The sequence below is a fragment of the Opisthorchis viverrini genome (genome assembly GCF_000715545.1).
Source record: "Opisthorchis viverrini unplaced genomic scaffold opera_v5_395, whole genome shotgun sequence".
NCBI classification, from domain to species: Eukaryota; Metazoa; Platyhelminthes; class Trematoda; order Opisthorchiida; family Opisthorchiidae; genus Opisthorchis; species Opisthorchis viverrini.
Window position 1 is genome coordinate 244,038 of NW_008752054.1, and position 6,916 is coordinate 250,953.

The window sequence follows — 6,916 nt, forward strand, 5'->3', positions numbered from 1 at the left end:
TCTTGACTGTGCCAAAACGACTGATGTTACATTTTTCAAGGGTAATGATTTACGACCTGCTACAGGAATAGTACTTTCATCGAATGGCAAACGAATGGTCACAATTCTCGGTTTGGATGATCTCTCTTGTCATCGTAGACACATTGACCATGTTGAGTTCAGTACCAGAGGTCAGTCTGTTAACGGCACTCCTGCTGTTTCAAATACCAATGAGTCCTTTGTAGATGATCTCATGGTATCTGAACAAAACGGATCTGGAGAACACGGCCTGTGAAGAGTCTGAAGTTTCCATTCCGATAAGATCCGAAATACTGCGGACTGGACCACCACTGGACTGTAAACACCCACACGCTCATTCAAGGTGTGGCGGATGTGATGAACATGAATGACACTCTGTTGGTTGCTCTAGCGATCACGCGACTTGCGGCGTCATCCCCACCCTGTTTGGTTGAAATCTAGATGGCGGGAGCATTCAAAAATGGTAACATGGCGGATTTGCGGCTTAGGATTTGCCCTCTCAAACGAAGCAGAGAATTATAGTGCGGTTGTATCTTTTAAAAATTTACATCGTTAACAGATTTGCTAACCTAATGAACGTGAAGACTATGCGATTACCGGTAATTTAGGATAGCTCGGTTGCAAAAAGTGTTATCTTACATTTTGTTCCTAAAGTGATCTATATCTCCAAAGGGAGGTGGTGTTTGGGATTACTGGCGGTGCCAAAACGTAGTCAGTCAGAACAGTATGGATTTAGTTGACCCTGGTATATTGACCTCTTGCACTGAGCATCGCTCACAAGTTATGAGACCGTTATTCGTTTGAATGAAAGCAACAGCCTACGTGATATTGTCTATGTTCCTCTCAATGAGTGCCTTGAAGGCCATGTATCGTTAGAATTGTTTTCGGTAGCCAAGGCACCCGATATATTCATGGACTGCCCCAGGTGCAAGACCCGGTGTGTTCACGGACAGCCCTAACTTTGGTTTATAATGACAGAAGCATCGGTGCGTCGTTTGGAGCCAGCGGATCAACGATAGCGTCTGTGGTTGAGCTGCAGCTCTGGCACCACCGGTAGCAAGCGTAACATGCCACCCCTATTTGCCACCTTTGGGCACGATGCCCACCGGTGGTGCCACCGGCGGCGTGTTTACTGAGTGGTCACCTATTTTCTGTTTGTGATCGTTCACGCCCTAACCTAAAGTATCGTTGAGGCATCAAGAAGGGTTTACCAATCATCTGAGCACACAGAGTGTTGTAAGCAGTTGTTGACGTATTTAGTGAACAATGTACGCTAGGCTTGGAATAACACTTGCCACAACCTTCTAATGCGACTGCTGACGACACTTATCAGCTACGCCTAAAGCAACAGCAACTCATGTCACCTTTGAACCTTGAAACTCAGTTATAGCTGGAAATCATTCCTTCCGTTTTCGTTGGCGACTCTATTTACTATGTAACAACAGGCGAGTTATTGGGGGTACGGTGCGCCTCTGTCATAGAATCCTCGGATTGAATAATATTTCTATCGACTACGTAACTAGTAATACCGTGGCATGAAACACCCGTGAAGCCTAATAAGTGCTTCAGGCACAGTTAGGCCGTCGGGCGATTGTGCATAATGCTGAACGTATGCTGCTAGAGGGGACCCTATGTTGTCCTAAAATGTTTCGGGACCACTCTGAGGCTATAGGCGAAATCGGAAAATTACGCCCTCTTTTCTCAACTACGCAAGCTGGTCTTCAACTCAAGGCCTGGATGCCCTGATTGCCGTGACGCTTGCGTTGTCGGGAAATATGAAACCGATTTTAGCAAAACAATTTTATTATGACTGCAAACAGATAACAGGATCATTAAGAATGTTCCACAGTTGTGCCTGGAAAGTAAATGGGAAGAGAATTAGTGCAAGGCAACGGAATGGAAACGACCAAAGCCCCGTTCGCTAGGTTGAATCTGCCTGAATTACATCACCATACTTTGCATACAAACCACGCAGACGGACGGAAGTGAAAGAACATTCAAACTGCCATCACCACAGACAGCCATGGGTCCAAATGGACGCAGCGTATCTCGGATACCCTGCAGATCATATACAATATAGTTCAAACGGCGCAGTTTATCGTGCAGGACCCGCACATCATCACCGGCCAAGTCTATTCAATAGTTTTTCCTGACATAGTCTCGGATTTCCGTGGATGACTTAAAACGTCGCAACAATCCAAACGCAACCAACGATCAAACGTACGCAGGTTATTCTGTTCGCCCGAGGATACATCCTGTGGACCTACAAGATATTATACCACATCTAACCATCGTACTTGACAACAATCCAGTTGGTGAGGTACCCGGCTCAGGAAAAATTGGCCATACCGTCGTTGCAACCGTGGTGACAGTGTGGCGCACGTTGCGGGCACCCGGACAGCAAGAGGAGCAAGCGAGGAATAATCATTTGTAGCTGGACACCAGTTTATGTACCATCCTGACTTTGGCCTTCACACACCAGCTGCCCGGTCCAGACAGACCGCTGCTCTATTCATTATTCTGTTGTTTTATTATTCCATATGCTGTGCATATTCGCCAATTCGAATACATAGGTGCTGGTTATTACGCTGCGCTGAATTCTGGATTTCTAGTTCGTCTGGTTATACCGATATACGTACGAAACTTAATTCGCACACGAAGGCATGTACCGATTGGTTAGAATATGAGCCAATTAAAATCAGGCCCTCACTTCGGCGGCTCTCGCCCCCTTACGTAAATTCTAGCTTGACTCTGCGGACAGTATCGTGGTAGCCGTGTAAATACGATTGAAATGATTATCCCTTGTTCGGATAAGAGCTGCCCCACATTCCTCTGCCTTTTGATGTACCGTAGTGGGCGTAACAGGAATCCAGGGAGCGATATAGAGGTTGCAATATCGTTAAGCCGAGGCACTGCTTTTATTTTACTTGACGAACGGGACTCCACCGTTGGATTTCAGGGGTGTCAATAACTTGCAGCAGTACCAACGGAAGCAGTTCGACGAAACAAAAGCGAAGCTCCATAGTGGTCTAGGAAGGCACGACCTTGCCTTGTTATGGCCAAATTCCTTGGCTTTGTCTTCATACACCCATGAACGAATGCTTCCAAAACCTTCTGGATTGTAAGCCGCTGGGAAAGTCGTACCATCCGACTGCGAGTGAACGATGTCCACTCCGCATCTGATGCCGTGAGGTTAGGTGGAGACAAATTACTATGGGACGCCATCAGTTAGCCAGTACATATGCCTCAGCCAAATTAAGGATACAACCGTTAGCTTCGCCCGGCTGCGATGGGTGCCACCCTTGACCACCTGTGGCCACTGGTGTCAGGTTTACTGTGTATTGGAGTACCCCAAGGATCGGTTTTTGTATACAGAAACCGAACGTACTTGATATCTTCAAAATGTTCATCCGCCAGCCCCCAGAACAACTGAAGTCGCTTGATAACGTAGTCTCACCTCATGTGAGCGAATCTCCAGCAGAGATATCACATCCCAGTAGCTCTAAGTGGTGTGGTTAAATTTCTGATTGTCGCTCATATTGAAGCACCCATGTGGATTCCGATTATGCATCTGTTAGCTGATGCTTCCGTTTTCACTCTTCAGGGACGCACATAAAGTGTATATTTCAACTGGCCATTGAGAAGCTCTCGGGCTATAAAGTGAAGCAAACCTACGAAAACTGTCGAACTCATCACTATTAAATGAACTAACACCAGGGAACACTGCTACTCTACTGCCATACAGCCTTGTCGACTTATTTGAATAGAGCCCTCTAGTGGGAAGACTAGAGTGGGACGGAGAGGGACCGAAGCTGAGCCTATCACTAACAGCCAATGTGCATATTCACTCACATAATCTAGATATGAACACACTGTAAAAGTCCCCTTCGGACGATTTATCCTCTGGTGTCGACTTCTGGAAAATGCTGTGCGCACCCCTTTAAAATACCGAGTACTGTGCTTGTGGAACGGCACAACCAACCACATTCAAGCACTGGATTCCAAGTAACACTCTAAAATTCCCTGAAGCTCCGACGCGTATTCCTCGTGTTTGGGAGTAGAATACAGCTGGGCGACCTGTACGAAGGAAATCTACACTAATTGAGAGGCTCGGTGGGTCCCGGAAGCTGAAGAGGTAGATGAAGTGAGAAACTCCAGCAAGAACTATTCCAGCTGGCACACACAGTAGACTCAAAACGGTCTCTAGAAAGTGATATCGAAAACGGAACGGTCATCTTCAAGAAAAGGCCATTGTACGAGCTGGTTCGTCACATCGCTTTCCTTCAGCATTACGTATGCCAAAGCAGTGCAGTTCATTTAATCAATTTCGAAATATTTTCTCGGTCTGCATGACGACCATGTTCGTCAAAAATATTTCGATGTAAGAACAAATGTACATTTTCCTGCACGTAAACGAAAACCGTATTGTTGAATTTGTTGGACTACTTGACCAGAACCTGTGAGAATGATGTCATCAAAATAAGCAGCAATCCTTGATAGACCGTCTAGCATGGCATCTGTTGTTTGTTGGAATATTGCTGGTGCAGATTTTACCCCAAACGACAGACGGTTGAATTGAAACAAACCGCCATATATGTTAATTGTCAAACGTTCTTTGGAGTCATCAGACTTTTATTTGAAGGTATGCATCAGCGAGGTCCAAGTTTGCGAGGTATTTTCCATCATTGAGCGTGGTGGACAGGTCTTCTGGTATCGGTGAAAGAAAGAAGGCCTTTGCTGCGGAGTTGTTTATTGGAGAACGTCAACTGAACAGTTACAGACTATTGGACAAGGAAGCAAAATTGTCATGCATCTTGTTTATAAAAACTGAATATCCGTTTTTTTCTCTAACGCGTCTTCCTGAACTTTCCTGGAAATTCATTGACTATTATTCAAATGTAAACAAGTGCTACAAAGCAATTCCACAAATTCCCTAATAAATTTCACTTTTCAATAGACGCGAAATGGATATACGAGAGAACACTACTCGCATGCGTCATCATTAGTATCCATCATTACACCGGCAATGGATATTGGCGTGAGTCTAACACGGCGTTTTATCCAGCGGAATAACCGGTACCTATGCTTACCTTGCCATTTGCCTTTTTTGATGATGGCAGTAGGGACTGCCCATGATCAGTAATTTACTGTTTAATGGCTGGATAACATCGGCTTGCTGGCGACGATCAAGTTCATTCTCCACAGTTGTGAGAGCGGCAAATGGTACGGGACGCTTTGGTCCGAAAATTGGTCCGGAATCGGGTTAGAGTTTGAGGCTTGCCTTGGTTGTGGTACTGCATCCAAGGTTACTTTGGAAGACATTGTCGAATTTGTCTGTTAGTAAAGTGTTGTGCAATGTTTGAAGAGAATTGTAATTTTGGAATACGAATCGACCGAGTTTACAATGCTGTGGTGCGTCCCATATTACTACACGGATCAGAAACCTGCCCGGTGCTCTCCGAGGACGTCAAAAGACTCTTAGCGTTTGAGCATGGATGTCTTCGGAGCATTGCCTGAGTCTGGTGGGAACACCGGATAAGCAGTGATGAAGTACGTCGAATGGTTTTCGGAAGGAATAACATCCATGATAGATGGACTGAGCACACTGCATAGGTTGCGCTGGCTTGGTCACGTGTTGCGTATGCCAGTCGACTGACTTCCTCTCAAACAAACACGCAAAGGGTGGAAACGGGCCAGGGTGAGTCAAACAATGTCTGGGCAGCAAAGTATGGAAGCTGTTGCCAGCAAACTCAGCTGGGCTAGTCACTGCGGTCCGGATGGGGACTCTGAAATGGGCCACATCAATGTTTAGAGACATTGTCAAACATGGCCCAGTCGTGCCCTCACTGGCGCTCAGTCACTCAAGTTGTGGTCTTCAATGTGCTACCCCCTCCCGATCTCCCCACTGTAAAGTCTACTGACACTAATCAATCATATCAGCTACGGCCTGTCTACGGATTCGTAATGAAGTAACTAGAAAACGGGCATTTGATTGTGTGACAACTACTTTGGTAGCAGAAAACATCCAGTGCGATGAACTTCGGTGTCTCGGCTATATGCTACTTATGTCGAAATGGAGGCCAACCGATATCAGTGGCGTCCTTTTTGTCCTTCGAGATTGTCTGGTTGAGCATTTGAAGGTGGGAGCACGTCAGGGTGCTTGTGGTAGTCTAGCACCAGATCCATTCCTCACTCATTCATCTCTACTTCACTGTTTGATGCACTAAGTATAAATGAATAAGCTTTGTGGCTGTACGATACTGAAGCACTAGTGCTACACCGATGTTGCTACCTCCGATGGTGATGACATTTTGAGTAGCAAGTCACCACACATGTTCCGATCCCCAACCTGGAGGATCGAGTGACCACGGTAATGTGACCTCTGAAAATTTAGGGACTCTGTTGGGTATTACGCGTACACTCCCCAGTATGGCTTAGTATGTTATGGAAGTGTACAAACTGTCACACCGCAGTGAGGTCCAGTCTCTTCATGACGGCTAGTTTCCGTTTCAAGGCCTCATTCAATCAGACGCTACATTTGTGGAAAACCAGTATCCTTCTCTGGTGTTTTTGTCAATGATAGTGATGATTTTGTTCGTCAGTGACCTGTTATCGACGCTAAATCAGATAAGCCAACAGGTCTCGATTGCTCATACCCTTCCCTCTTTAAGAATCTGTCCGAATGACGCATTCAAGACCGGACTACATCTGGACACGGTTCAAAGCGAGGTCAATTTATATACGGTTTACTTTCCGGGTTTCAGGTGATCTAGAAGCGGCTCCTGATGGTCTCAGTAGTGTGAATATTGCGTTGAGTGCAAATGAATAGCCGGCTTTTTGCAGCCGGTTGACTGGATCTGTCGAAATCAACAACAAACTAACCCAGCATCATCATCAT